Below are 21,935 nucleotides of genomic sequence, written 5' to 3'. Positions count from 1 at the left end.
TTCTGGAGGCTGGAAGTCTGAGATTAGGGTGCCAGCATGGTTGGATTCTGGTGAGGTCTTATTTCCTGACTTATAAACAGCTGCCTTCTTGCTGTGTCCTCACATGCATGGAGAGAGGAAGGAAGCGAGCTGTCATGTGGCTGTTCATATAGGAGAACTGATCCCATGGAGAGGGTTCCACCCCCAGGACCTAATTGTCCCACCTCCAAATACCATTACATTATGGATTAGAGTTCCAGCATAAAAATTTTGTGGGAAACATAAACATTTAGTTCATAGCAGTGTGTATATGAGGAAGCTATGCAAACTTATTTGGAATAGAAAAAGGAAAATGTCCAACGGTGAGGCCAGGAAGGGAGATTCTTTCTGATATACACCCTCACTGCAGGTTTACTGTAGGTGGATATTTAATAAAGCCTTATTGAATTTATCTATTTGATGGGATTTTTAAAGTCTAAATAAATAGCATTAATTAATTATTTGTAGAATGGGGATTTTGATTGGTATGGGGAAGAAAGAGAAACTATTCTGTCTCACCTTAGTGTGGGGATATTTTGAACATCCAGTGGCAGTCTGACAGTTTAGGGTGTCATGGAGCTCAGATGAGGTGGCAGAAGTGGAAGAGCAGTTGAACCAGGAACTTACAGGACCCCATGAGAGCTTCAGCAGCAGTGGCACAGGATGAAAATAGCGGTTGTGTTTCTAGGGTCTCAAATGTGGTATCAGGATTGATTTGAAAGGTAAATTTTTGTCCAGTGGAACCAATTTTTTTTTTTTTTTTTTTGTTATACTTTAAGTTCTAGGGTACATGTGCATAACGTGCAGGTTTGTTACATATGTATACTTGTGCCATGTTGGTGTGCTGCACCCATCAACTCGTCAGCACCCATCAATTCATCATTTATATCAGGTATAACTCCCCAATGCGATTCTTAGCAAACTATCACAAGAAGAGAAAACCAAACACCGCATGTTCTCACTCATAGGTGGGAACTGAACAGTGAGTTCACTTGGACTCGGGAAGGGGAACATCACACACTGGGGCCTATCATGGGGAGGGGGGAGAGGGGAGGGATTGCATTGAACCTATTTTTTTTATGCAGCTTTTCCTGGCACAGGTTCAACCCAGAATCTTTTGCTATGATTTCTGAGCCTCCTCTGCTTGGGAGATTTTATTCCTTCTGAATCCTGTAAGAAGAACGAACTCTTGCATTTTACTTAGACGCAAATAATCCACCTGTTTGCTTAGTCTAATCTGTTAACACACCGTCGCTGAAGCCCATAACTGTAATCTTCTACAGAGGGTTAATGACTTTTATACAGTTGTCAATACAGTTGATGAATGAATGAATATGAATTAAGTTTCAGTGATATGGGATCATGTCACTGTGGAGATGATCTATTATTATTATTATTATTATTATTATGAGATGGAGTCTTGCTCTGTCCCCCAGGCTGGAGTGCAGTGGCACGATCTCAGCTCACTGCAAGCTCCACCTCCCGGGTTCACGCCATTCTCCTGCCTCAGCCTCCTGAGTAGCTGGGACTGCGGGCACCTGCCACCTCGCTGGGCTAATTTTTTGTATTTTTAGTAGAGATGGGGTTTCACCGTGTTAGCCAGGATGGTCTTGATCTCCTGACCTCGTGATCCTCCTGCCTTGGTGGCCTCCCAAAGTGCTGGGATTACAGGCGTGAGCCACTGCGCCCGGCGAGATGATCTGTTATTTCAAATACAGTATGAGAACCTTACAATAGTATACTTCCATTTTTTTCCTTCTGGCCTTTTCATTATTGTCTTTTAATAAATTTTAAACCCTAGAATATATTTTTAAAGAAATACTTTAAATAATTTTCTTTTAAATAATAGTAGATTCATTACATGTACTCAGGTAATTACCATTTCTCGTGTATTTCCATCTATCATTTTTCTTTTGTCTAAAGGACTTTAGCATTTCTTACAATGTGAGTTGGCTGATAGGGACTTCTTTCAGCTTTATTTAAAAAATATTTTTTATTTGTTGCTTGTATTCTGAAGTTGTGTTTGTGGATCAGTGGGTTTACAGTTTTCGTAGAATTTGGAGCTTTTTGGCTATTCTTCAGATACTTTTTGTGTCCCCTCATTCTTTATTTGGGGACTCCATTATACACATTGACTGGCTTAAAGTTGTCCACTGCTGCACTTTTAATTTTTTAAGGTTATTTTTTTCCTGCATTTTATTTTGGATATTCCAATTACTTTGTTTATAATTTCATCAATATTTTCTTTTTCCATATCTACTCTGCCAGTAATTCCATCTTTTGTATTTTTCATCTCAGACATGTTTTTATCACTAGACATTTGGCTTGGATCTTTTTTATATCTTCCATGTCTCTATTCAGCTTTTTTGGTATATGAAATAACAGCTATAATGACAGTTTTAGTGCTCTTTTCTGTCATTGCTGGCATGTGTGACTATTCTGAGTTTGCTTTTCTCCCTCACTTGATAACTTCAGTCAGTTTTATTTTCATTTTTGTTATTATTTTTTACTTATTTTTGAGTACAGATCTTGCTCTGTTGTCCAGGGTAGCATGCAGTGGCATGATCACAGCACACCGCAGCCATGAACTCCTGGTCTCTAATGATCCTCCTGCCTCAACATCCCAAGTAGCTGGGACTATAGACCAGCTATATGTATATGGCCTGGATAAGTTTTTCTTTCATTTTGTAGATTCAGGGTCTTGCTATTGCCCAGGCTGGTCTCAAACTCCTGGGCTTAAGCAGTCCTCCCATCTTGGCCTCCCAAATTGCTGGGACTGCAAGTGTGAGCCACTGCACCTGGCCCAGTTTCGTTTTTAAGTAAAAATTTACTTTAGACTAGTTTTAGATTTATAGAAAAATTGTTAAGCTAGGATGGAGTATTTTCATATACCCAACACCCAGTTTCTCATATTGTTATTATTTATAGATTTAGTACAAGTGCAGTGTTGTTACACAGTTACATTGCATAGTGGTAAATATCACCTTAATAGTGTACATAAACACCCATGAGGTAATTTCTCATCCCTCACCCACTCCCATCCTCCCACCTTTCTGAGTCTCCAGTGTTATTATTTCACTCTGTATGCCCCTGTGTACACATTTTTCAGCTCCCACCTGTAAGTGAGAATTTGAGCTATTTGACTTGCTCTTTCTATTTCACTTAAGATAGTTACCTCCAGTTCTATCCATATTGCTGCAAAAAACATGAGTTTTTTTTGTTTTTTTTTTTTTTTTTTTTATAGCTGAGTAGTATTCCATAGTGTGGATTACTTTATCCAGTCATCCGTTGATGGACACTTATATTGATTTTACATTTTTGCTATTGTGAGTAGTCATGCAATAAATATTTGAGTGCAGGTATCTTTTTGATATAATGATTTCTTTCCCTTTGGATAGATCGCCAGTAGTGGGATCACTGGATCAAGTGGTATTTCTATTAGTTCTTTGAGATGTCTCCATATTTTTTTTCCATAGAAGCTGTACTCGTTTACACTCCCAACAACAGTCTATGAACATTCCCTTTATCTGCATCCTTGCCAACATCTGTTATTGATTTTTTTTGACACTTGAATGATAGCCATTCTGACTGGTGTGAAATGGTATTTCATTGCTTTTATTTGCATTTCCCTGGTTATTAGTGATGTTCAACTTTTTAAATGTTTCCTGGCCATTTGTATGTCATCTTTTGCAAAATATGTGTTCATGCCCTTTGCCCATTTTTTAATAAGGTTATTTTTTCCTTGTTGAGTTGAGTTCCTTATAGAATCTACAGATTAGCCTTTTGTAAGATACATAGTTTGCACATATTTGCTGCCGTTCTATAGATTGTCTGTTTTCTCTGTTGATTATTTATTTGCTGTGTAGAAGCTTTTTATTTTAATTAAGTCCCATTTGTTTGTTTGCATTTTTGTAGCTTTCTTTTTGAGGTCCTAGGCATGAATTCTTTGTCTTAGACCAATGTCCAGAAGAGTTTTTCGTAGGTTTTCTTCTAGAATCTTTATAGTTTCAGGTCTTTCAGGTCTTTATAATTTCAGGTTTTTAATCCATCTTGAGTTGATTTTTGTTTATGGTGAGAGATAACGGGTCCAGTGTTATTCTTCCAATTCTCCCAAGTACCACATATAGAATAGGGTGTTCTTCCACTAGTGTGTGTTTTTGTTGACTTTGATGAAGATCATTTGGCTGTAGGCATGTGTCTTTAATTTTGGGTTCTATAATCTGTTTCATTGATCTAAATGTCTGTTTTTATAATAGTTTTGGTTATTATAGCCTTATAGTACAATTTGAAAGTCAAGTAATGTGATGCCTCAAGTATTGTTCTTTTTGCTTACCATTGCTTTGGCCATTCAGGCTCTTTTCTGGTTTCATATGTATTTTAGGATTGTTTTTTCTAATCCAACAATGTTAGTATTTTTATAGGAATTGCATTGAATCTGCAGATTTCTTTGGGTGGTATGGTCATTTTAATGATACTGATTCTTCTAACCCATGATCATGTTTGTGTCATATGTGATTTCTTTTATCAATGTTTTGTAGTTTTTCTTGTACAGATTTTTCACATCCGTGGCTGAGAGTATTCCTGGGTATTTTATTATTTTTTGGTAACTATTGTAAATGGGATTGACTTCTTGGTTTGGTTCTTGATTTGATTCTCAGCTCAATTATATTATTGTTGTATAGAAATGCTACTGATTCCTCCTCTCAACAAAAAATACAAAAATTAGCTGGGTGTGGTGGCACATGCCTCTAGTCCCAGTGACTTGAGATGCTGAGGTGGGAGGATCACGAGCCCAGGAGGTCGAGGCTGCAGTGAGCTGTGACCGCACCACTGCACTCTAGCCTGGGTAGCAGAGTGAGACCCTGTTTCAAATACAAACCTACCTCAACTAAACAAAAGAAATACTACTGATTTTTGTAGGTCGATTTTGTATCCTGAAACTCTACTGATAATTAATCAAATTTAGAAATTTAGGAGTGTTTTGGAGGAGTCTTAGGGCTTTCCGGGTATAAAATGATACCATCAGCAAACAGAGATAGTTTAACTTCCTCTTTTACAATTTAGATGTCTTTTCCTTCTTTCTCTTGCCTTACTGCTCTGGCCCGATAGGACTTTTAGTACTGTGTTGAATAAGAGTGGCGAGAGTGGAGATCCTTGTCTTGTTCCATTTCTCAAAGGGAATGCTTTCAACCTTTCCCCGTTCAGTATGATGTTGGCTGTGGGATTCTTGTATATGGGTTTTATTATTTTGAGGTATGTTCTTACTACACCAAGTTGTTGAGTGATTTTTATCATGAAAGGATGCTGAATTTTATCAAATGCTTTTTCTGTATCTATTGAGATAATATTATGGTTTTTGTTTTTAATCCTGTTTATGTGGCATATCACATTTATTGATTTTTATGTGTTAAACCATACTTGTATCCCTGGAATATAACCCACTTGATTGTGGTGTACTATCTTTTTTGATGTGCTGTTGGATTTGGTTTGCTAGTATTTTCTTGAGCGTTTTTGCATCTGTGTTCATTAGGGGTATTGATTGATTCTGTTTCTGTTTTTGTGTGTCCTTGCTTGGATTTGGTGTTATGGTGATACTGGCTTCATAGAATGAGTTAGAGAGGATTTTCTTCAATTTGGGGGAACAGTGTCAATAGGATTGGTACCTGTTCTGCTCCTGGTAGAATTTGGCTGTGAATTCATCGGCTCCTGGGGATTTTTGTTGTTGGGAGATTTTTAAAAAATTTTTATTACTAGTTAAGTCTTCTTACTGGTTATTGGTCTCTTCAGGTCTTCCCTTTCTTCTCGGTTCATTCTTGAGAGGATGTGTGTCTTCAGGAATTTACCCATTTCATCTTGGTTTTCTAGTTCGCGAGTGTAGAGATGTTCATAGTAGACTCTGATAATCTTTTGTGTTTTTGTGGGTATCATTTGTAATGTCTTTTTCATTTCTGATTGTGCTTATTTGAATTGTCTTTCTTCTTGGTTAGTGTAGCTAGTAGTCTGTCAATTTTGTTTATCTTTTCAGTGAAGCAACTTTTTGTTTCTTTATCTTTTGGGTTTTTATGATCTGAATTTCACTTAGTTCTGCTCTTCATCATTTCTTTTCTTCTGCCAGCTTTGGGTTTGGTTTGTTCTTGTTTTTCTAGTTCCTTGAGGTGCTATGTCAGGTTAACTTGCGGTCTGTTTTTTCAATTTAGGGATTTAACACTATAAACTTTTCTTTCATGAATCTGTTTACAGTCAACACTATCAGCTTTTGCTGTATTCTAGAGGTTTTGGTGTGTTGTGTCTCTGCTTTCATTTGTTTAAAAAATTTTTAAACTTCTATCTTAATTTCATCACTGACCCAAAAACCATCCAGGAGCAGGTTAATTTCCATGTATTTGTATAGATTTGAGAGTCTTTCTTGGAATTGACTTTAGGTTTTTTCCCACTGTAATCTGAGAAGCCACTTGAAATGATTTCAGTTTTTTAAACATTTATTGAGACTTGCTTCATTCCTTAAGATAAAGTCTGTCTTGGAGAATGTTGCACATGCTAATAAGAAGAATGTATATTCTGTGATTGTTGGGTAGCTTGTTGTATAAACATCTGTTAGGTCTATTTGTTCTACAGTCCAAATTAAATCCAGTGGGTTTTTTTTTTTTTTTTTCTATCTCAATGATCTGTCTAGTGCTGTCAGTGGGGTGTTGAAGTCCCCTCTTGTGCTATGAAGGAATGCCCAAGGCTGGGTAATTTATAAATAAGAGATGTTTATTTGGCTCACCATTCTGTAGACTGTACAAGAAGCACAGTGCTAGCATCTGCTCTGGTGAAGCCTCAGGATACTTTTACTCATGGTGGAAGACAGAGAGGAGCCAGTATATCACTTGACAGTAGAAGGAGCATGACAGAAGAAGGAAGCGCCAGATTCTTTTAAACAACCAGCTTTTGTGTAAACTAATAGAGTGAGAACTCATTCCTTACTACAGGGATGACACCAAGCCATTCATGAGGGATCTGCCCCCATGACCCAAACACCTCCCACTAGGCCCCACCTCCAACATAGGGTATCTCCTTTCAACATGAGATTTGGAGGGGACAAACATCCTGTATCTCCCACTATTACTGCATTGCTTTCTAGCTCTTTTCTTAGGTCTAGTAGTATTTGCTTTATGAATCTGGGTGTTCTGGTGTTGGGTATAAACATATATAAGATTGTTATCCTGTTGAATTGATCTGTTTATTATTATATAATTACTTCTTTTATCATCTATTACTGTTGTTGATTTATATTGTCTGTTTTATCTGATGTAAGTATAGCTACTCCTGCTTGCTTTTTTGGTTTCTTTTTGTGTGGTATATCTTTTTTCACCCCTTTGCCTTGAATTGATAAGTATCTTTACAAATTAGGTGGTTTTTTTTTTTTTTTTGGTAAGCAGCATATGATTGGATTATAGTTTTAAAATCCATTTAGTGGATCTATATCTTTTTTTTTTTTTTTTTTCTTAAGAGACAGGATCTTGTTCTGTTGCCCAGGTTGGAAACTCATGGGGTCAAGCGATCCTTCTGCCTCAGTATCCCATGCAGCTGTTACTACAGGTGTGGCACAATGCCCAGCTAATTTAAAAAAAAACTTTGTCACTGTGTTGTTCAGGCTAGTCTTAAGCTCCTGGTCTCGAGTTATCCTTCCCCCTTGGTCTCCCAAGGTGCTGGGATTACAGATGTGAGCCACTGTGCCTGGCCCCAATCTGTGTCTTTTAAATGGTGCATTTAATCCATTTACATTCAAAGTTGATATGTGAAGTTTTGTTTCTGTCATAATTTGATCTAGTTGCTTTATAGTCTCATGCATGTAATTGTTTTTTAAGACCCATGAGTTTTATACTTTTGTGTGTTTTATGATGGCAAGTATTAACCTTTCATTTCCATCTTTAGAACTCCCTTGAATGTTTCTTGCAGATCTGGTCTAATGATGACAAATTCCCTTAGTGTTTGCTTGTGTAGGAAAACATTTATTTCTCCTTTATTTATGAAGTTTATTCTAGTTGGATATAAAATTTGTGGTTGACTGTTTGCTTTTTTCTTTAAGAAGTCTGAGAATAGTACCCCAGTTTCTTCTGGCCTGCAAAGTTCCTGCTGAGAAGTCCACTGTAAGTCTGATGTGATTCTCTTTATAGGTGATTAGGTGCTTTTTTAGGATTTTTCCCTTCACATTGACTTCAGATAGTTTGATGATTATTTTGGTGAAGTCTATCTTGCAGTGCATCTACCTGGAGTTCTCTTAACCTCTTGTAGGTGATTGTCTAAATCTGTAGGAAGACTAGGAAAGTTTTCCTTCAATTATTTTCTCAAATAGGTTTTCCAAACTTTTTACTTTTTCTTTTCCCTCAGGAATACCTAGCACTCATAGATTTTCATGTTTTATTTAATCCCATACTTTTTGAGGGCTTTGTTCATTTTAAAAAATTCGTGTTTCTTTAGTTTGTTCTGACTTTGTTAATTTGAAAGACCTGTCTGCACTCTCTGAGTTTCTTTCTTTTGCCTGGTCCAGTTTATTTTTAAAGCTTTCAACTGTATTTCATAATTTCCTCAATGAATTTTTCATTTTTAGGAGTTCTGTTTTTTCTTTTTAAAGAAAAATCTATTGCTTTGCTAAATTTTCATTAAAATCCTGAATTTTAAAAAATTTCTTTGTGTTGGATTTCAATTTTCTGTTGGATATCATTGAACTTCTTTAAAATCAATTATTTTGAATTATTTATCTGCTGTTACAAGATCTCATTTTGGTTAGGATCCATTACTAGAGTTAGTGTGATCCTTTGTGGGTGTTGTAACAGTTTTTTCATATGTCCAGAATTATTTGGTTTCTTCTCATCTGGATAAACTATCTTTTTCTTATTTTTGAAATTACTTTTATTTGGACAGGATTCCCCCCCCTTGAGGATATGACTATAATTTATGTCGTGTAGGGTCTTCTGACTTGGATTCTGTGTACTTTCAGGTGGCAAAATATTTCCTTGGTTATAAATAGCCTTAGTGGGTTGACTTTCTCAAATGCCAGTTGTAGTAGCAATGTACTGGGTGTATGAGCAGGTTCATAGTCTCCTGCAGAGCTAGGGTGGCAGAGGTTTTGACATACTTATTCCTATGCTGTTTGCTTATGTCAGCAAATTTTGTATTGGGTTGTACAGTTGGACCTCCAGGCTAATAGGTGGTGCTTGCAGGTAAGAGCAAGCTGAGGTGGCCACAAAAGTGTTTATGCTTGATCTTTTTATGTTTTTAAACTGCGTCTCACTTTTTCACCCAGGCTAAAGTGCAGTGATGCAATCACAGCTCACTGTACCCTTGACCTGGACTCAAGTGATCCTCCTGCCTCAGCCTTCTGAATCACTGGAACTACAGGCACATGCCACCTTGCCTGGCTAATTTTAAAATTTTTTGCAAAGATAGGGTCTCACTTTGTTGCCCAGGCTGGTCTCAAACTGTTAGCCTCAAGCAATCCTGTGTTGTGGGTCTGCCACCAGGAAGAGTAGGCTCCTCTCAGTGGGAGCAGCTAGGTAGGCATCTGTGGGGGAGGTAGGCAGTTGTACGGAGTGTGATTTGCTTACATCTCAGTACCACAGCAGCCTGGAGCAGCAGTGATGGTGGCATCATTTGCCCTTGGGTTGTGTAAAAGTACCTGGCCTTCTCTCTTCCAGCCTGACTTGCTGGCTGATAGCAGCTTCTCAGGGCTCAGAAGCCTGTGTACTCCATGTGAGTTTGAGCAATGCCTCTGTTAGTCTCCAGGCAACTCACTCTGTTAGGCTGGAGACCTGTGAGGGTCAAGGGGGTCTCCCACAGCTAGCATTGCAAAAGTCCATGGTGAGAATGTGGAACCCTGGGAGTCTCTCATCTACCCTTTCCCAGCATCTAGAAACTTCTTTCATCTCTCAACAATCCTGACTGAGCACCTGCTTTGCTTCCTTCTCCTTTGTGATCAGTGATTCCTTTTACTTTTCAGTTGAATTCCAGTGTTCTGTTTTGGATTACCTATTTGAAGGGTGAATATCTACTTGCCGGTTTGGAGCTTTCCATGGAAGAGGCATGTACTAGCTGCATCTAGTTAGCCATCTTGAACCGAGTTTCCAGTTTCTCATATTATTAGCATCTTAAAATAGTGTGCTGCATTCATCACAGTTAGTGAACTAATGTGAATACATTTTAGTTTTAAAGTCCGCACTTTATTCAGATTTCCCTACTTTTTAACTTTTTACTTTTTTTGTTCTAGGATCTCATCTTAGGATGTAGCATATTACATTTTGTTATTGTATCTCCTTAGGCTCCTCTTGGCTATGACAGTTTCTCAGATTTTCCTTGTTTTAGATTACTTTGACAGTTTTGAAGAGTACTGATCAAGGATTTTGTGGAATGTCTTTCTGTGGGACTTGTCTGATATTTTTCTCATGACTAGACTAGGGTTATAGGTTTTGGGATGAAAGCCCACAGATACAATGTACCAGTTCATCACAACAAATCGTGTACACTATCAACATGATTTGTGACTGATTTTCTTGACCACCTGGCTGATACAGTGACTGTCAGGTCTCTCCACTATAAAGTTACTCTTTTTCTCCCCTTTTGTACTTTATTCTTTGGAAGGAAGTCACTATGCATAGCCCACTTTAAAGAGCGGGGAGTTGTGCTCTCCCTCCTTGAAGGTGGAGTCTCTACATAAATTATCTGGAATTCTACATGTCTGGAACCCAAGTTGTAAGATTGTCCAAAAAACACATTTTTCAACTTTCTGCCCTGTACTCCTTGATAATGAGATCCTGAAAGAAATGATCTGTATCCCAGGATTCCTGAAAGGTGATAGGCAAGAAGGTAATTCAGTGATTAATTTATTTTAAAGTAAGCTACATAGAAAATAAAAGTGGTATTTTATATATTTATAAACAGTCCTATTTTGGCCCTGTTGTCCTACTACTAAGGTTTAAAGGAGATTTTACCATGCAGCATCAGGATGATGGTCATGTAAACACATTTCATATTTGCCCTAAAAATACATGAGTGTTGACAGATCATACTGTATTCATTTGTACCTAATATCTTTTGAAAAAATGACCTCACAATGTTCACGTGATAACAATATTTTTAGACAGAATCACCACACTTTTACTATTAAAAATTATTCTCTTTTCTCTATTAGATAAATTCTTCCCTTTTAAATAATAAAAACCTAATATAAAGAACCTGGAGAAAACCTCTTGAATTTTAACATTGCAGTATCTCCAGAGCCATGTGGGCAAACTCCCAGTTTAATGCTTGAACCTACTCTGTATTGTCATGGCCAGTTTGTTTTTAGGGCACCATTAGGGCATCAGCCCTGATGCTAACCCCCTACTTCCAAAGGCAGTTGTTTTGTGTCTTTTTTTTTTTTTTTCCCGCTACCAGAGATTTGAGATCCAGTATAAGAACAAACTGTCTATAGCTTTCTCTTACTGACACTTTTACTTTTTGCTTCCAGGAATTGCTAGTCTTATTCTGCAGGATAAAAATCCCTTATGTCACGTATTATTAGTTGAGTCTCTCAACATTCTAGTTATTGTCTTTTAGACCATTTCTAGCTTTTTTATAGAAGTATGTTTACATGAAGAGATGAATATGCATCTTTAAAATAAACCTGTTGCAGATTGCTGTCTGGTTAGGGATCACCATCTGTGAGATCATTTGTGTGGCTTCTTGAATCATCCATCTACCTTACCTGCAAGGGCCACAAGAGATTAATATTCTCATACTTGGAAACCAGAATTCCTTTGTCACCTGTTTACCTCTCCTTGGTCCCTGGAGTGATTCTTTCACTTCTGCTTCCAAGCATGTCTTTCCTGTTTGGTAATCACAGCTATCACTGAAACCCCTTGGGAGTATCTCCTAGTTGGCTCAAACATGTATACAAAGTTGTAGCATGCTTAACATTTAAGAACCAAAGATGACTTCTTTACTAAATGATCATTTTCTGCTTTGTAAGCTTGTTTTCTTTGAGAATAAAGATAAATTTTGATGTTTTTCTAGAGATTAAAAAAAAGCATGCTATTATAAAACATTAAATTCAAGTTGACCCATTTGAGCGGCTACATCTACATTTTCTTTTGCATATGTAGATTTTTGAAGCTTAAATGCAGATAAAATTATGTGCAGCCTTGAGGTCCTGCAATTTTAAATATTCTTAGTAAAAAACCAACAATATCAATTCCAGCTATTTTATATATTAGCAGCTTACCTATCTCAGCATAAAACTTGAGAACTGGTAATGGTTTGCTGTTTATTTATTTAGAGTTTAGAGATGGAAGGAATGCACAGAATAACTGTAGCTGACCTCTGTGGATGTTGATCTAGTGATAGTTTGCTAGTTAAGAGATCACATAATCTAGGTAAAACCAAGAGTCTTGTCTGGTTATGTGGTAAGTGAAGCATTTGCAGTTGGTTTCAGTATGTTGCATGTAAGTTGAGTCAAGGTGGTGTATGAATACGTTTGTCTAGATATTACTGTAGGACTTGATGATTGTAATTTCTTGGTTGTCACTATTGTCTTGTAGCTGTCCTGTGTGAATTGGACAGCTAGATGGCAGATAATTTTTCACGTTTTCTATCAGTAACTTGAAAATAAGAAAACCACTCAAATATATTTATTTATTTTTCACTCTTTTTTTTTATTTAGTTTAGAGACCGGGTCTCACTCTCACAGGCTGGAGTGCAGTGGATGATCATAGCTCACTGCAGCCTTGAACTGCTGGGCTCAAGTGATCCTCCCATCCTAGCCTCCTGAATAGCTGGGACTATAGGCATACGCCGTCACGCCTGGCTAAATTTTTTATTTTGAAGAGATGAGATCTTGCTATGTTGCCAAGGCTGGCCTCAAACTCCTGGCCTCCAGCCACCCTCCCACCTTGGCGTCCAAAGTGTTGGGATTGTAGGTGTGAACCACCCTACTGGGCCCCTAATTTATTTATTAATGCAGAGATTGCAGTAAATAATACTACAGTCCTAGTATCCTGTAATCATTGTTAACGGCTTTCGATATGTGATGTTATTGAGATGACTTCCTTATTTTACACATGAATAAAACAGCTCCAAAGATAAATGCCTTATTCATGGTCACCTGACTGTATATTTTTTTCCATATTGTTTTGTTTCCTCTAAAAAAATGCTTGCACATGAATATGGTCTGCACACACATATTTTTTCATTCATTTGTGCATCAAATAGTTCTGTGTTTTTAAGAGACAGGGGTTTCATTCTGTTGCCCAAGTTGAAGTGCGGGGGTGCAATTATAGCTCACTTGGGAGGCCAAGTGTTGGGATTATAGACACGAGCCATCACACCTGGCTTGGAATGTTTCATATCTTCCATACCACTTTTGCATAGGGAATGAACTGTCATCCCTTTCATCCAGTCATCCTAATGCTGAATTTGTGTGTTTTTCATGTTTGTTTCTGAAGAACTCAATTTACCACATTTCAGAAGCCTGTTTTTTTTGAGTAGGGGACTGCTGTTGGATTCACACTGTTCAGGTAATACGTGAACAGTGGTTGAGTTACAAGGACATCTTAATAGCATCTTTTGCCTCAGGGCTTTGGTTTTGAGTTAGGCTTAGGCTGATTAAGGTGTAGTGTTTATGTATTACTAGCTGTGTACATAATTAGCACTTCTAAGCAGAGTCATATACGCACATTGGGAAAGATGTGGTCAATTGATTTGTATTACACCCCAGGATTGTTAACCAAGGTGTGTAGATGTCTGTTCCCTGAGAGGAAAGGTCTTTTCACCTAATTAGCAGTGTGACCTCGGGTTCTTATTGAACTTGGAGGAGACTGCTTATTTTCTGGAAAGTGGTGGAGATGAAATGGTTACTTTGTGGTTACTCTCACATTTGTGTCCACTCCCAGGTAGTGTCCTTCTGGCCTCAGTGGCCCTCCCACACCAATCCACTGAGAGTTGTCACGCCAAATCTAACAGTCACAAGGCTAGCCTCTTTTACCAACAAAACTTCGATAAAAACTGAAAATATTATTTTGTAAAATTAATACGAAGAGTTTTTTGGGGGAAATTTGAACTTTGAACTCCTGGCTTTGAAAAGTTGTTTATCATTAAAAACAGAAAAATGTGGGAGGACTATTTTAGATTATAAAAAACTAAAAAGACAACCAGTGTAATATGTGTACCTTGATGGAACCTGTTAGAAAACATAAATAACTATAAGTTGTGTTTTTTGGACAACTGGGAAAGCTGAATATTTTCTATATATTAGATGATAATGATAGAATTATGGTTAATTTTATGCATCAGAATATGTATATCAGAGAAAGAAAAAGTAAATGGGCAAATTTTATAACAGTTGATGCTTCTAGGTGAAGGACAGACAGGTATTCATTATACTATTCTTTTAGCTTTTCTGTAGATTTAAAGTTTTTCAAATCAAAAGTTTTGGGAAATAAAAGAATATGCTTGCCAAATGTGAGCTGAAGAAAGAGTCGCAGTAGACAATAGTAAACAGCAAATTATATGAAACAATTTAAAGGCCAATGGGCAAGTTATCTCACACTTCCTAGGTATTCATATAATTTTAAATCTGATTCCAAAGTTTTTGTTATCTTATGTAAATGTTGGTTTGCGCCATATCTGGGAGGCACAGGCAGACTTTCCAAAAGGAGCAGAAGCATGGGCAGTTTTAAGGAATCCATTTTCAGATCTTTACCTTCTGCATACACTTGAGCCTAAAACTGTTCATGCACCCACATTTCTGAGCAGCGAGTTTTCCACTCTGAAGAAGGAAAGGCCCCTACATTTTACTATGTCCCTTAATTTTACTATGCTGCATTGTCCTAGGGAATAAAAATCAGGTCATCAAACAAAGGAATACTTGGAATTATTGGTTTTGGGTAATCTTTTTACTGATTAATCAAATAATGATATACCTGCCTAGGCAATTTATCTTTTCCTGTCTTATTCAATAGGCTTCAAAACGAAGATATTTGGGCACATTCTGGATTCAGATATATCGTAGGTAGATTGATAAAAGTGACTTCATTCCCCATCAATTGTTCTTCAGTGAAGAACTTTTGGGGGAAAGACCCTTAAAAGCAAAGCAGAGTGAGTTTCAAGTGATGAAAACAGTTTTCTAAAAAATGTAACGTAATTAAAGATAAGTTGATTTTTTTTTTAGCTGTTCACAGGTTTAGTTGCTAGGATGGGTAATTAGAAAGCAATATACCTTTGAACAGCAACTTTTCAAGATATTACAGATAACAAAGTTAAAAATATGTGATTTTTGTGATTTCTTGCAGTTGAAATGTGTATCATTCAACAAAGTAGTTAATGCTTTTTATCAAATCATATGAAATATTCCAATTATATTTAATCCTCGTAAAATATTTTGTATTTCTATCTCCTAATAAAAAATGTAATTATATTCTTGCTGTCAGACTGATTTGTTTTTAGAAGTACAGTAATTGCAGCAGGTTTAAAGCTCACATTGGTATTTGCTTCACGCCCCCTCATGCAGCAGAATGGAATTTGTGGACTAGGTAAGTGCTTAGAACATAACAAAAGTGCCTGATGGAGTCCCCCAGAAATCTGGTGACTAGCCCAGGACGGAATTGTACTTGTCACCTATTTTAGACCCTTGTCCAATTCTGGCCAGCACTACTTCAGCATTGATTTTTTTTCCCCCAGTATGAAAGGAACTTAATTTGATATTATTTAGCTTAAATGATGCTATATACTATGTCAAGTATTCACAGATGGCTTAAATGCTTAAGAATGTTTATTACTGTGAATACTGTTTTTTACTGTATTTAAGTAGGCCAACATACAGTATTTATAAATTGCCTCTATTACTTACATTTATGGATTAAAATTTTTTTATTTCGAATAATGGCTAACACTTACATATCATTTACTGTGAGCCAGGCACTGTCCCAAGAACTTTCCGTATGTTAACTCACTAAATGGAATCCTCACTGCAACCCTTTGAAGTAGGCATTACTGTTGTTGTCACGATCACTTTATGGATTGATTTGGAAGCTGAGAATCAAAAAGTCTGGGTATGTGGTAACTGATGGAGGTGGGATTTGAGTCTTGGGTCACTGCTGCTGAGTTTGCATAGTTCTCATCACCTGGGCAGTGAGTGGTGTACTCCAGGTGCTGTTGTCCTCCTCAGGTGAAGGAGAGCTGATGCTCTTATTTGTTCATGACATTCCCTCTGAGTCACCTGGGCTAGAAACTAGGGAGCTCCTTTTGCTGTCTTTGCTCTTAACGCCCCACTCATCAATAAGTTTTACTGATTCCACCTCTGAAATGTTTTCTTTGTCCGTCCTTCCTCTCTGCCCTGGTGCTACTGCCCTATTTCAGGCAGCCGTAGGTCAGGGGTTGGCAAATCATAGCCCATGGTCCAAATCCAGCCACTGCTGTTTTTTATGACTTGCCAGCTAAAAATGGTTTTTGCATTTTTAAATGGTTGGAAAAAAGGAGATTAATATTTTATGATACATGAAAATGATATGAAGTCAAAATTTCAGTTTTCATAAATACAATTTTATTGGAATAGAGCCATGCTCATTTCCTTGTGACTACTTTTATCTGACAATGGCAGAATTGAGTAGTGTAATAGAGAATATGACTTTCAAAGCATAAAATATTTACTCTCTGGCTCTTTGCAGAAAAAGTTTGCTGACCCTGGGTCTAGATTATTGCAGTAGTCTACTTACTGACTTCCCAAACCTTCCCTTATGTCTCCTTCCTTTCTGTTCTCCTTTTGGTTGGATGGGTGGTAGTGGGAGGATATGAGAAACTAATATCTATATCTCTGATTTGGTATTTATTTGATTTTGCCACATAGTCATACCTGTTAGTTGTTTACATGTTTCTCTCATGTAATAGAGTAGGAACTCCTTATTGTACGGATATTTTATTCATGAACAAAGGGATGGTATCCACATGATACCCATGCTTGGTAGAAGATTTATTCAATCCTTTATGAATGGCACTTTAAATTTTTACTCACATATTTTATATTTTCATTGTAAGAGCAGATCAAAAAAGACAGCAGTTGGTAAAATCTGTCAGAAGTTTTTTGTGTGTGCAGACACCCTTCCAGCATATCTTTGAGAACTTTTATGGTGGTGGGATCCTTGTTACTTATTTTGTAAGACTGACAAAAGAAGTGTTACGAAGGAGTTACTAGGTTCTCTGACAAGTACAGTGGTTTAAAAGCTAAGCCATTTTGATTGGTATATAACACATGCTTTATTAGAACCATTCTGGCCTAGAACAATGATAGGATACTGGTAGCTTTGGGAATGCTCTTGAAAGTTACAAGAGGGCTCTAGAACTATACCAGTGTCTAAGGGTTACAGTTTGCTGCTAAACTGAGATCAGCAGGATTGGCATTACAGAGATAATGTGGAAATGGATTTCTATTCCACAGGATGCTCCCTTGGGCAATCTGTTAGGAGTTGAGGAAGTCCCAATATTCTGGAAGGACCAAACAGATGTACAGTAAAGGTCAGAGTAAACTGGATGTCTCGTCTAGAGTATTAGGCAATGTTTGAGGAGGCAGCTTTTGAAGATCATGGAAAGCAAAAGTTTTTCATGTCAGAGTCTTTAGAGCAGTGGTCTAGGCAGGGAAAATCTGGGAATGAGTGAACTGCAGGCAGGTGGATTGTTGATACTTTCCTGCTGCCTCAAGGACATACCGTTGTCTTCTTAAGAGTTCTGAGGTCTTGGTTGTAATGTCAGCAGTGCGAGAATACACACATCATCAAGCTGCAGACTGCATTCTGTGTCATCGGAGCTCTCTTTTCTGTATTGATGTGGCACTGTGATCATAGAATCACAGGTACTTGGGGGGCTGTCCAACTTCAATGCAGAGTTCTTCTGAAGGTTGGAAGGACTTGCCTGATAATCATCACCTTGCCTTCATTGGTAATTCTTATGAAAGCCTGCCCCCTCTAGTCATCAGGCCTCTTATCTTAGACAGCCAAGAGCAACCAGAATTCTTTATGAGACACCTGGAATATGATGTGTGCTCATCACCTTTTGTATTAGCTGCCAGGAAGGCTAGTCTCTGGGAGAAGTACCTGATAATGCAAAAAAATTAAGTTTTAACTTAAAATATTCAAGAAACATAGATTGTTAAGATCATGATTATCTTAAAATTGGAGGGTTACTTTATCACTTATAATTAATATTGCCTAGCAGTCCCTTATGTTTGTTTGCCATTTGTCATGAAAAAACATTGCAAATCCTTGCCCATGTTATATATTTAAGATTTGTTCACCTAGACATCAGTCTGCTAAGGAGGACATGAAGAATATAGACTTTCATTAAGGTATACAAGAAAATGTTAAGGGCACTGTATTCGAGAGTCTTTTTTTCTGAAGTTTTAGTAATAGCAGTTATAAGCCTTTAGGTTAGGCTGTCTTGTTGCTGTAAATAAATACCTGAGACTGGTTAATTCATAAAGAAGAGGTTTAATTGCCTCATGGTTCTGTAGGCTGTACAGGAAGCATGACACTGGCATCTATTCAGCTTCTGGTGAGGCCTTGGGCTGCTTACAGAAGGCAGAGGGAGAGTGTTGTCTCACATGGTGAGAGCAGGAGCAAGAGGTCAGAGGAGGTGCCACACATTCTTAAATGACCAGATCTCCTGAGAAATCACTGTATCATGAGGACAGCACCAAGGGGATGGTGCTAAAAACCATTCGTGAGGGATCAGCCCGCATGATCCAGTCACCTCCCACCAGGCCACACCTCCAACATTGGGAATTAGATTTCAACATGAGATTTGGTAGAGACAAATATCCAAACTATTATATGAGCCCTTTTTATAGAAGAGGTTCTCCTTTTACATTATATTCATATTACTATTCTTGGGATGGGGAATGGAAGGAAGCCCTAAAACATCGGTAGAACTGTTCATATGTATAGTCCATAAAAAAAGTTTTTAATAACTTGGTTAAGTGCTAGTAGATTCACAACTCTTCTGTCAACTAGCTGATACTCCAGGGAAATTTGGTGTCTATGTTTTGACTTGTTCATGTTGTACTACTCACCACTGTTGCCACCATTGTGCCAAACTGTCTGTCCTTTTAATTTGCTTTTACAAGCCAGTGCTCCCATACATACTGCAGGCCAAAAAGGATGAGCCTGGCTGTAATAAGGAGATACATATATATATCTTAGCAGAGTGAATAGATTTAGCTGCCTTGGCAGGTGACTGGAGAGCTGTCTGGGAGTGTTGAGAGAAACAGCTGGGGCTGCCATTTTACAGGATTGAGGCTTTGGAGTGGGTTGGACTAAATGATCTTTATGTCACTGTTAATTCTGTGGATTCTTTTGAGCAGTCTTGGCCACACTTGATTCTTTTTTTTTTTGAGACAAAGTCTCATTCTGTTACCCAGGCTGGAGCGCAGTGGAGCGATCTCAGTTCATTGCAACCTCCGCCTCCCAGGTTCAAGCGATTCTCCTGTGTCAGCTTCCTAAGTAGCTGGGATTACAGGTGTGTGCCACCATGCCCAGCTAATTTTTGTAATTTTAGTAGAAATGGGGTTTCGCTATGTTGGCCAGGCTGGTCTTGAACTCCTGACCTCAGGTGATCCACCCTCCTTGGCCCCCCAAAGTGCTGGGATTACAGGCCTGAGCCACCGTGCCTGGCCCACACTTGATTCTTAATCAGTTTGAGCCAGGCACGGTGGCTCACACCTATAATCCTACCATTTTGGAAGGCTGAGGTAGGAAGATCCCTTGAGGCCAGGAGTTTGAGACCAGCCTGGGCAACATAGCAATACCTTGTCTCTACAAAAAATAATTAACAAAGTGAAACACACTGGAGATCACTGTTGTAGTGATCTCCTGTGTCTAGGCTGGGAAGGAAGTAGAGAAGACAAGAATAGTGATCAACTTTGGAGCTGATTATCTTCATCAGGAAACTGGGAATTAGCAGAATGCAGGGCAGAAGAGAACATCAAGGAAATAAGTCTCTTTAGAGAACGGGAAGTGGAAGAAGGGACACGTTGTGAGCCTCAGGTGATAGGCCCTCTTATCCTCTCATTCATGGGTAGGGGAGTGGGTGGTCAGGATTTGGAGAAAAAGGAATGTCATTTCAAAAGGGGAAGAGAACAACTTGGGCTGGACACTTTCTGGTGGACGTGAAATCTCATAAGACATTGAGGGGATTACAGAATGTTGAGGAAAAGGATATCCCTGAGAGAAGAGAGCAGAGTTAGGGCTTTCAATAGAGACTGGTTCCTTTGTCTCTTTACCACACTCCATGAACTGCCCTCTCCCCAGCACACCTGCAGAAAGCTGCTTGAATGCGGCACCAGCTCCCAATAGCTGGAAGAGGAAGGGTTCCCCTAGACAACACAGTGTCACACACACACAAGCCAGATCAAATGTCCTTGTGAAGTGGAAGGCAATGAAGGGGACATGGCGAGGCCTCTGTACACACGTCAGGACAGTGAAAGGCTCAGTGCGTGTGGAAGGTTGCAGAGTCTGTTCTGGAAGAAATCATGATTTCCCTGCAAAAAAGGAAGAGAATTCCCAACTACTGTGGAATAGTATAGTAGAAACTAGAAGTTTATAAAACATAAGTTCAGAAGTGATAAAATAACAGAAGGATATGAAAAGGGAAAATACAAGGCCAAGAAAACACTTAGGGAACTTATTTGTTGCAGAAGAAATAAATTAGAAGCAGCGAGGAACAGAATACTCATGGCTGAAAAATTACCTTACTGACAGCAGAAGCTTGAGATGTTTACAGTGAGTTCAGAAGAAAAACATTGCAGCAGTGAGAAAAAAAGGACCTCTATGAGAAACAGGTGGAGAACATTACAGGTGATTGGGCTGCCTACAGGTGCAGCTGAGATGATAACCATTATGGGCTTTCCCTTCTCTGGTTGAAGTTTGTCTTGGAATGATGATTTTAAGTTGCAGAAAATTGACTATACGATTCATTTGGAAATAGGTAAGCATGGACAAATTGGTGAAAATGAATATTCATGTACTTCCTAGAAGAATACCAATGAGACTAACGATTTATTTATAGCCTGAGACCAGGAAAATTCCCCCTTGAAGCGGTTTGTTTCCTGGCATTGATACGCAGAGCTCCCTTCCCCCACCCTGTGATGATGGTCTGCAGGAACTGATCTTTTGCTAAATGTAAATACTGACCTGCTGATCGCAGGGCAAGCATTTTGCTGCTTTTTCTGCATCCAGAACTCATTGTGTAGGGTGGATTTTATGGAGAAAAACATTTTTGTTTCGTTCTGTCAGACATCTGTGGTTAATCATTTACCTTTTCTACATTAAAAAATATTACAAGTAAGTCTGGGTGACAGGTTAGCATACAGGAAGAGCAAACACATCCTGTAACATTCACTGTCATTGACGGGAAACTGAGCTTTCATTCCTTGTATGGCACCAAGTAAGTCTTAGAATCTTTACATTGCAGATTGCTATGGAGAGACTATAGGCAGAGGCGAAATTGGTTGCTGGAATGGACTTGTCATGAATTATTCATTCACTGCCTCGTTCCTTGAAAATCAGCTGGAGGAAGTAGTCCAGTTTGATGGCAGGAGTAGTATGCTGAGGGCTTCAGCAAGCCCTCACAAGTCCAGCTGCGACAGCCAGCCATGTGCCACTGCTGGCAGCTGTAGGGTGGCAGCTGCCGTGCAGGCAGCGCCTGTTCCCTGGCGTCAAGCACAGGGACCATGCTGTGGGGAAGCGCTGCACTGAGCACACACCAATGCATTCTTGTTGGAAAATGAAGCTTCAGGTAGGAGACATGCCCTGTCAGCTGTGCGTGGTTTCTCACTGATTCAGGGATGCCATTAGGCTTTATGGAACAGATGTGTAGAACCTGGAGTTGCTCAAGGATGCCTCACTCTTGAGGTTCCC

General features: G+C 38.5%; 1 protein-coding gene and 1 pseudogene across 5 annotated transcripts in view; both read left to right on the top strand.

Annotated features, from left to right (window-relative positions):
* Positions 1–21,935, top strand: part of LOC105517731 — a 731,019-nt pseudogene that overhangs the window by 393,329 nt on the left and 315,755 nt on the right. The window lies entirely within an intron of this gene.
* Positions 1–21,935, top strand: part of MARCH8 (membrane-associated ring finger (C3HC4) 8, E3 ubiquitin protein ligase) — a 126,125-nt gene that overhangs the window by 51,734 nt on the left and 52,456 nt on the right. The window lies entirely within an intron of this gene.

This window comes from Colobus angolensis, unplaced genomic scaffold (genome assembly GCF_000951035.1).
Source record: "Colobus angolensis palliatus isolate OR3802 unplaced genomic scaffold, Cang.pa_1.0 Scaffold306, whole genome shotgun sequence".
NCBI classification, from domain to species: domain Eukaryota; kingdom Metazoa; phylum Chordata; class Mammalia; order Primates; family Cercopithecidae; genus Colobus; species Colobus angolensis.
Note: the sequence above shows the minus strand (reverse complement) of the source record. Positions and strands in the feature narration are given on the sequence as shown.